Below are 10,849 nucleotides of genomic sequence, written 5' to 3'. Positions count from 1 at the left end.
TCTGCCTTTCACCTCTCCTACTTAGCATTTCATATTGTTTTAAAGGAAGAGTAAAATATGGTAGAAGAGAAAGAGATGGTGAAAAACAACCCTGTTAAGACAAAAATAAAATAAAAATACAAAAATATTATATGTAATACCATATAATAGAAACTGACTGAAAAATAGTACATACTAACAGACAATATGATATACAAACAGGGTCGGAGTAGACAGGGGAAAGGGAGGAGGCACAGCCTACACCAAGAGCCTTTTAGTAGACCGCTGACAGGACTGGATCTGCTGCTGTACTTGAGAGCCTTCTTTGATGCTAACAGAACAGGCGAAGACTGGCCTAGAGACTCCATAGGCCTGTCCTAATGCCTGCTTAGAGTACACAAATATGTAGGGGACATTCTTGTCTTCACACAGCAGAGGGAGGTGCACGATGATCTCCAAGGGTTCAGAATCTGCTGCTGTAACAGTGAATTCAGAGATGTCATTGTTGAGGGTTTTGGTGGCTTCACTGACTCCTTTCTGAAGCTGCTTGTAGTTAGTTACACGACTGCTGAACAAGGTCCAGCAGCGTCTTGGTGAGGTGGGCACCTTCAAGAGGATAGGCCTTCAAATTTATATCAGCCTCTATCATGGCTGCGGTGTGTCAGCCTCGCTGCTACTCGATTAACAGCCCACCTCTGATAGACTGAATTTGAAATATCACATTTAAAGAGGCTTTCAAACTAACCCATTGGTTAGGAAGTCAGGGAAATAAGTCATTAGGAAGTTTTTTGAGATTTGTAATGATTATATGCATAATACACACTTTAGGACAGCCCAAATAAAATATACATATCACAATTATGTCAGCTGCTTCTATTAAGTATTTAACTGAATTATAAGAATGCCAAAATAATTAATATATTCCCTTTATTTGAAATTAACAGAAAGTTTTCTGAAATAGCTAAATTGAATTTTTGAAAAGATAGCATTTCTCTAGTTATCTATGGTGCTTTATGTCCATAAACTCTAGTACAGTAAATTATTTCTTTGTATTTAGTTAGACTTTTAATGTGTATTTATGAGTTTGCATACATTTTTACAAGCCAGAAACTAATTGAGATTTCATATATACAAGATGTTGTCGACTAAATCTCTATTATTTTGAAAACTTACTTTGTTTAACCATCATACTAAATTCTGTAAAAAGCTGAAACTCTTTTGAATAATATAGGGTACAATAAGACAAGAAATTGATATTTTTTTAAGATTTATTTATTTATTTATTTATTATAAATAAGTACACTGTAGCTGTCTTCAGATACACCAGAAGAGGGCATCGGATCTCTTTACAGATGGTTGTGAGCCACCATGTGGTTGCTGGGAATTGAACTCATGACCTCTGGAAGAGCAGTCGGGTGCTCTTAACCACTGAGCCATCTCTCCAGCCCAAGAAATTGATATTTTAATAACTATATATTAAAACTTCCATCTGTTTCAAAATATTGTAAGTTAATTTGGCCATCAAATATTAGAGTTTAGTACCTGAGAGAAGTGGTAAGTTATATGAAATGTTCTCCACTATCTCTTTTAAACAATTTTCTTTTCCTACTTCAACTGCAAGTGTATTTAATTCTGTATTGTTTAGATGAATCAACTGAATTAGATAACCTTTGTAAAATGTACCATCCATTGTTGACAAATGTTTGTTCTTCTTCTTCTCCTCCTCCCCACCCCAAGTCTTTACATCTATCTTGGGGTCGTCTCTTAACCTAGAATCATTCATTACTAAAGCTCCCTCATTTTTCAAATTTGGTATTTTATTTATTTACATTTCAAATGTTATCCCCTTTCCCATCTCCCTTCTGGAAACTCCCATCCCATGACCCTCCTTGCCCTGCTTCTATGAGAGTGTTTCCACTCCTTATACACCCACTCCTGTCTCCCTGCACCGGCATCCCCTACACTGAGGCATCTAGCCTTGTAAAGTTAATTTTAATATGGAACACAGGGAAAATAATGTACATCAAATCTGATGAAAGGAAATCTCAATCTTAGCTCAGGCTAAAGTTGAGTTTTCTGATTAAATACTTGTGACTATGGGTTGATACCACAGTTTCCCATCCCGGTCTTAGAATGCTTGTTGCTTCAGCCCTCGTTCAAAACATTTGATTTGTTTCTGCTTACTGCATGCTTGGTGAATCAGTTTCAAATTCTGGACCTTTATGAAACTTTACAGAAAAATATCAAGATATCTTTATTATTTTTTGAAAACTGTCCAACTTCTGCAAGTGGTTTTCTTTTCCTTATAATTAATAACAGTATTGGCCTAGAAATAAACAACATATAGACTAGGAGAGCCCTTTTTCTGCTGCTGTGAACAGTACAGCAACACTGAAATTACCAACTCCTACTATTAGGCTCATGGGTAGTAATTTTAAATGATACATTTTAAGAATTTAATCACAACCCTCTTATATTCCCACTGTATGCACTTAAACAAAGCCAGTTTTATTATTTGAACTCCATAAAAATAATCATTGTGGATAACCCTTAAACCAATACTTCAACATCATCTGCCAAAAAGTGCTTGCTGACAGGAGCCTGATAGGGATGTCTCCTGAGAGACTCTGCCAGAGCCTTACTGATAAAGATAAGAATGCTTGCAGCTAAACATCGGACTGAGCCTGGGGACCCCATTGGAGCAGTTAAAGGACTGAAGGAGCTGAAGGGGTTTGCAGCCCGTTAGAGGAACAACAATATCAACCATCCAGAACCCTCAGAGTTTCCAGGGACTAAACCGTCAACCAAATAGTGCACATGGGAGAACCCATGGCTCCAGCCGTATATGTAGCATCATAGAAGCAGAGGAATTGGGGAACGGAGGGTGGGGGAGACCGGGAAAAGGTATAACATTTGAAATGCAAATAGATAAATTAACCAATAAAAAAATTGGTGGAAGAAGCCAGGAAGCAATGTTCTTCCATTGACCTCTCTGCCTCATTTCTTGCCTTAGGCTCTTATCCTGATTGAGCTTCTGTCTTCCTTCCCTCAATGACGGATTGCACTTGTGATGTGTAAGCCAAGTAAAATCATTTGTCCAATGATATCCAACTGAAAAAAAGAAAAAAGGAAATTAAGAAGGGCCATCAGGGGACCGACCCACCTGGGGACCCATCATGTCTGCTGATACCAAACCTGTCAATGTTGCAGTGTTCAAGAGATGCATGTTCACAGGGACCTGGTGAGGTGGTTCCCTGGGAGGTGTGATGAGTAAGTAACTGACCAATGAAGATGCGGATGCTTGGAGCCAAGCATCTGACTGAGCTCATGGAACCTGATATGAGAACTTATGGAAGGACTGGAGGATCAGCGGGGAATTGCAACCCCATTGGAAGAACAACATAGGCAGGTCTGACCATTCAGTTCTCCCAGAGAGACTAGACCACCAACCAAGGAGTGTACCTGGAGGGATCTATGGCTCCAGATACGTATGAAACAGAGGATGGCCTTGACTAACAGTAATTGGAGAAGAGGACCTTGGTTCTGGGGAGGTTTGATGTCCTAGAGTAGGGAGGGATGCTGGAGTGGTGGTGTTGGGGGAGAATTGGTGGGTGGAGGAGCATTTTCATACAGGTGAAGTGGAGGGTGGAGGTGGATGTGGGAAGGGGGGTTGGTGAAGGGGTAACCAGGAGGTGGGATGTAATTTGAGATGTAAACAAAGGGAATGATTAATAAAAAAAGAAAAGAAAAACATGTTTATGGGCTCACTACATGCTTGTTTATTATTAGAGGCAAGTTAATCTTAGTTGTTTTCCTTTTTTAATTTTGAAATTATTACTTTATAATGTTGATTATTTTTAGTATCATGAGTGTGTGTGTGTGTGTGTGTGTGTGTGTGAGAGAGAGAGAGAGAGAGAGAGAGAGAGAGAGAGAGAGAGAGAGAGAGAGAGAGAGGCAGCAGCAGCAAGCAGCAGCGGTCAGTTGGAGCAGTGGGTAAAGTTGGAACTGTTTGTTCATTTGTTTTTGGTTTCTTCTTTTTTCTTTTGTACAGAATTCAGATCCCTGGCACTATGCGAGCATGCAGCATGCCTCCTCCTGTCCCCTACTAATCAATCAGCCCATATTAGGCAGAGACTGGGGATTTTGTTTGGTTTAGACAAACTACCTTTAATAATTATGGGGCTATATATTCAGTAAGAGATCACTCTTGAATATGTAAGGTCGAACACGATTGAGAAAGATACACTATGTTGACCTACATTCTCTGTTTACACATGGACACATGCATCTTTACACAAATGAACATGTGTAACTTATTATGAACAAATATGAACATACATACCATGTTCACATACATCCAAGAAAAGGAAAAGAGGGATAAAATTTAGACTCCGGTGGGAAAGGGTTTTTAATGTTACAGAACTGAAAGATGGGTTTCTCTCCCGAGAGACACAGCCAGAATACAGCAAAATGCATAGGTAAATGCCAGCAGCAAACCACTGAAGTGAGAACGGGACCTCCGTTGAAGGAATCAACTGAAAGGACTGAAAGAGCTTGAAGGACCTGAGACCCCATATGAACAACAATGCCAAGCAACCAGAGCTTTCAGGGACTAAGTCACTACCTAAAGACTATACATGGACTGACCCTGGACTCTGACCTCATAGGTAGCAATGAATAGCCTAGTAAGAGCATCTGTGGAAGGGGAAGCCCTTGGTCCTGTCAAGACTGAACCCCCAGTGAACGTGATTGTTGGGGGGAAGGGTGGTAATGGGGGGAGGATGGGGAGGGGAACACCCATAGAGAAGGGGAAGGGGAGGGGTTAGGGGAATGTCGACCTGGAAACCGGGAAAGGGAATAACAATTGAAATGTAAATAAGAAATACCCAATTTAATAAAGATAAAAAAATAAGTGTTCTAATGTTAATGAGAACAAATCATAAACTTTAGGAAAGCATTAATTTTAAGGTTCCTCTTGTATACGATTCAGTTCCTACAATGAACAAGAAAGAGATTTAGTTTGTATTAGGTTCTAAAAGGTATTATAAAAACTCAAGTGCAAATCTCTGATTTCCTTTCTTGCACACAGTTCAGGAAGAGACTGGATCAGCATCTCCCAGCGGAAGAATGGAAGTTTTTTAAGGATTATCATCTTTATTGTCTTTTTTTCAGTAATTTCTCGACATTGACCTAAATCAGTAAGCTTTATTCACAAAATTTTATGACTCAGTGCCATTTCTATCTCAGCACGTTACCAATGCCTATTGACTTTTCTTACTTGGATCTCCTTTCAACCATTCGCAATTGACTTTAAAACAATTTATTGTTGCCTTCTGGAACACTGTGCCTGATTACTTTCCCTCGATCATTTTAGAAAATTAGTTCCATTCTTATACTTTACTCTTTCTGTGAGTGCTACATAAGAGAAGTTTGCACTGCTTCAGTTTTCTCCTGAGTAATCAGGCACCACAGAGAAGCTGGGAATGAATGTTGATGCAATTGAGAAAACATTAAGGAATGTTGGGAAAACCATTGGTCCCTATATAAATTTCCATTCTGGAAGTAAGATAAACTATACAACAATGACAACAAAAAGATGGCTTAATAAAGAGATACTAGGCATGGAAGGTTAAGAAGTATTTCTTTTTTTTTTTCTTTTCTTTTTTTCGGAGCTGGGGACCGAACCCAGGGCCTTGCGCTTGCTAGGCAAGCACTCTACCACTGAGCTAAATCCCCAAGAAGTATTTCTATGAGAAATCATTTTACCATCAGACAAATGCCATGTTGCCACCTCCCCAGCCAATTCTTTAACTTTCTAGGAACCAAACTAAACACCAATCAATTCAATCCTATCTAGATAATAACTACCTGGAATTACCTTCAGATCCATAGGTGAAGGCCTGAGTGCTACCTGATCATCCCTGATCATTCACACTTTCATGATGTTTGCAAGTCCTACTATCCTGAAGTACCAGCAACAAACATTCCCTCTGAACATACTAGCTGTATATTCAGTGAAAGAGTCAACACAGCTATCATGCTCTCTGAAAATCTGGAGAGGAAACAGAAATCAAGCAATAAATTACCCTGGCATCCAGGATGCTGGCCTTGAACTCTCAAGCACAATCCTGCCCCAGCCTCCCAAGCTACTGAGATTACAGGCATTTGCCACAAGACCTATGGTCACTTGATCTTTGACCAAGGAGCTAAAATTATCCAGTGGAAAAAAATAGCATTTTTAAAAAATGGTGCTGGTTCACCTGAAGGTCAGCATGTAGAAGAATGGAAATCAATCCATTTTTATTGCTCTGTACAAAGCTCAAATCCAAGTAGATCAAGGACCTCCACATAAACCAAGATGCACTCAAAATAATGGAAGAGAAAGTGGGTAAGAGCCTTGAACACATGGGCACTGGGGAAAATTTCTTGAAGAGAACACCAGTGGCTTATGCTCTAAGATGAAGAATCAATAAATGGGACCTCATAAAACTGCAAAGCTTCTGTAAGGCAAAGGACACTGTCAATAGGACAAAATGGCAACCAACAGTTTGAGAAAAGATCTTTACCAATCCTACATCCAATAGAGGACTAATATACAATATATATAAAGAACTCAAGAAGTTAGACTCCAGAGAATCAAATAACCCTGCTAAAAATGGGGTACAGAGCTAAATAAAGAATTCTAAGCTGAGGAATTTGAATGGCTGATAAGTACCTAAATAAATGTTCAACATCTTTAGTCATAAGGGAAATTCAAATCAAAACATCTCTGAGATTCCACCTTATACCAGTCAGAATGGCTAAGATAAAAAACTCAGGTGACAACAGATGCTGGCAAGGATGTGTAGAAAGAGGAACTTTCCTCCATTGTTGGTGGAATTGCAAGCTGGTACAACCACTCTGGAAATCAGCCTGGAGATTCCTTAGAAAATTGGACAAAGTACTGCCTTAGGACCCAGCTATTCCTCTTCTGGGCATATACCCAAAATATGCTCAAACATATAACAAGGACACATGCTCCACTATGTTCATAGCAGCCTTGTTTATAATAGCCAGAAGCTGTAAAGAACCCAGATGCCCTTCAACAGAGGAATGGATACAGAAAATGTGGTACATCACAGTGGAGTGCTATTCAATTATCAAAAACAATGACTTCATGAAATTCATAGGCAAATGTATAGAACTAGAAAAAAATCATCCTGAGTGAGGTAACCCAATCACAAATGACACACATGGTATGCACTCACTGATAAGTGGATATTATCCCAAAAGCTTAGATTACCCAAGATACAATCCACAGACCAAATGAGCTCAAGAAGGATAACCAAAGTGCAGATGCTTCAGTCCTTCTTAGAAGGGGGAATAAAAATATTCATAGGAAGATACATGGAGACAAAGTTTGGAGCAGAGAATGAAGGGATGCCTATTCAGAGCCTGCCCCACCAGCTCATATATATACAGCTACCAGACTGAGACAATATTGCTGATGCCAATAAGTGCATGCTGACAGGAGTTTGATACAGCTCTCTCCTGAGATGCTCTGCCAGAGCATGACAAATACAGAGGTGAATGCTTGTAGTCAACCACTGAACTGAGAAAGAACTCCCTATAGGAGGAGTTAGAGAAAAAACTGAAGGAAATAAAGGCGTTTGCAACCCCATAAGAACAGCAATATAAACCAACCAGAGCTCCCAGGAACTAAACCACCATTCAGAATACACATGGACAGACCCATGGCTCCAGCTGCATATGTAGCAGAGGATGGCCTTGTTGGTCACTGAAGGGAGGAGAAGCTCTTGGTCCTGCCAAGGTGTACTGCCCAGTGTAGGGGAATGTAAGGGCAGGGAGGCAGGAAGGAGTGGTGGTTGATTTGGGGAAAGTGGCTAACATTTGAAATGTAGATCAAAGAACATCCAATACATAAAGAAACAAAAGAAATCAATTGCCCATCCAACGGAAATCAGCACTTAGAACTATAATCATTCCAAATCTAGAATTCCTAGACTCCAACAATTTTTTCACAATCAGTAACATCCAGGGCGATATATGTTTTTCCACTAGACTGCAGCAATCCTACTACAGCAATTCCTGAATATTTCAACTTACTTAAAGCATAGGAAAAAGACTATAAAACCAACTATATGATGTAGCAGTCATTAAGTAGGAAGTGAATAAATCCCTTAAAGAAAGTCAAGAAAATACAAGCAGTTGAAGGAAACAAATAGAACTTTTCAAAACCAGAAAAAGGAAATAGAGTCAAAAAGAAAACAGAAAATGGGGAAATTCTTGAAATGAAAAATGTAGGGTTTCGAATAGAAATTACAGAAACGAGTGACACAAGGAGAATATAAAAGATATAAGAAAGGATCTCAGGCATTAAAGATGTAATAGAATCTGTCAAACAAATTGTGAAATCTAAAAAGTTCCTGAAACAAAACATTTAGGGAATTTGGGAGCGATCAAACCTAAAATTAATAGTAAGAGAAGGGGAAAAATTAGACTCAAAGACTCAGAAAATATTTTCAACCAAATCATAGAAGACACTTTTTCTAACCTGAAGGAGATGCCTATCATACAAAACATCAAATGGCCAGTAGTGGGAATAAAAGTCACCATGATACTTAAGAATAAAAACACTAAGTATCAGAAGAAAGAATAGGAAAAGCTGCAAGGAAAAAATGCCAAGTAACGTATACAGGTAGACATATTGAAATCTCACCTGACTTCTGAACAGAGACTCTAAAAGACACAATGTCCTGGAATATGTGCTGTATACTCTAAGAACCCACAGATGTCACCTCATACTACTAAACCTATCAAAACTTTCAACCACCATAGACGAAAAAAGAAACAACATGATAAACCTTGACTCTATTCTTAGTGCAAGCCAGTTCCTGGTCCTATTGCTTTTTGTCCCCACAGACCCTCACACACTGATAGTGAAAGACTTCAATATCATCCTCTTACCAACGATTAGGTCATCCAGTCAAAACGTAAACAGAGAATTACTGGAGCTAACAGATATTATTGACCAAATAGACCCAATAGATACTTACAGAAGATTTCACCCAAACACAAAGATGTTACCTTCTTCTAAGCTCCTCACAGACTTTCTCAGACACAAAGCAAGTTGCAACAGATATAAGACAATTGAAATAACTCCATACATCTTATCAGATCACCACAGAATAAATCTGAAACAACTGAAAAAGAAAAAAGAAACATAAAAACTCATGGAAACTGAATAAATCTCTACTCAATGAATGGTTCAAGACAAAAATGAAGAAAGTAATTGAAGACTATGTAGAATTCAATGAAAATGAACCCATAGCATCCCCAAACTTATGGGACACAATGAAATTATTGCTAAGAAGAAATTTCATAGCACTAAGTGCCTAAATTTAAAAAACATAATGGACAGATAACATATAAGCCACCTAACAGCACATATAAAAACTCTAGAACAAAAAGAATTAAGCACACCCAAGAGGAATAGAAAGCAAGAATTGAGGGTCAAAATCAATAAAATAGAAACAAAGAACAATACAAGGAATCAAGGAAACAAAGAGTTGCTTCTCTGAGAAAATCAACAATATAGACAAAACTTTATTTAAACAAATAAAGGTAGAGAAAAAATATCATAACTAACATAATCAGAAATAGATAGGGTATATAACAGCAGATACATAGGAAATCCATAGAACAATAGGAAAGTACTTTAAAACCTATACTCTACCAAATTTGAAATTCTAAAAAATATAAAAAATAAATAATAAATAATAATTTTCATAATAGGTATCACTTATCAAAGGTAAATGGAGATCAGATGAACAACTTAAATAGACCTATAACCCTAGTGAAATAGAAGCAGACATTAAAAGTTTTCAATCAAAGAAAATCCAGGGTTAGATAGTTTTAGAATGGAATTTAATTAGATTTTCAAAGAGGAATTACTGACAATACTCCTCTAATTTTCCACAAAATAATAAATAAGAAATGTTTCCAAATCATTTTATGAGGCAACAGTTATCTAATACCCTAACCACAAAAACACTCAACAAAGAGATTTATAGACCAATTTTCCTCATGAACATTGATGCAACAATACTCAATAAATACTTGAAAACTGAATCCAAGAACACAGCCAAAAGATCATCCACCATGATTAAGTATGCTACATCCCAGAGATGCTGTGATCTTAATTCAGACTTCTAGAGGTGGGAATACAGAATCTCAGGGGGCCATCTCTTATAGTCTGGTGAGGTTTTCAGTGGAGGGACTGGAAATCTTACAATTGTCAAAGGAAGCCCCATGGAAATCTCCCCAACAACCCAGGATGATACTAAAGAAAAAAGGTTGCTCTCTGGAAACTGACAGTGGGGCCCATTGCCTAGGGCAACACCCGTACAGCTCATTGAATATGAGGAAGTCAACCTGGTACCTACTTGGAGCTTCACTCTTATATTCCAGTCTCCTTGGTGCAGGAAGGTATTCTGCAGGATACCAAAAATTGAATATATTTGACCTACAGTCTCGACTGCCTGCATGATATGCTATGACAATGGTAGTAGAGAATGTGTGGTGGTAGAGAGTCTGAATTGACTTAAAGTCCACTCCATGAGAAGGGACTCATATCAGACACATCTAGCCATGAACTGAAGGCTACCTAGTCCAGAGACCTAAGGTAAACCAATCAGATCTGTCTTAAAAAAGTCAATATTCTGCTATTCTCATAGATTTGTACCTTATTCAGTCAATATCAGAGAGGCTTCCTCCAGAATCAGATGGGAACAGATATAGAAATCCTACCCCATGCTCACAGCCAGATATCATGTGAAAAGAGAGATGCATTTACATGCATAAACAATGT

At 38.3% G+C, this 10,849-nt stretch overlaps 1 pseudogene; it reads right to left on the bottom strand.

Moving 5' to 3' along the window:
- Positions 1–237: 237 nt before the first annotated feature.
- Positions 238–628, bottom strand: Snu13-ps4 (small nuclear ribonucleoprotein 13, pseudogene 4; annotated as a pseudogene).
- Between the last annotated feature and the right edge of the window lie 10,221 nt (positions 629–10,849).

The sequence above is a fragment of the Rattus norvegicus genome, chromosome 5 (assembly GCF_021556685.1).
Source record: "Rattus norvegicus strain SHRSP/BbbUtx chromosome 5, alternate assembly SHRSP_T2T, whole genome shotgun sequence".
NCBI lineage: Eukaryota > Metazoa > Chordata > Mammalia > Rodentia > Muridae > Rattus > Rattus norvegicus.
The sequence above is the reverse complement of the archived record's forward strand: the minus strand, read 5'-3'. Positions and strand labels throughout refer to the sequence as shown.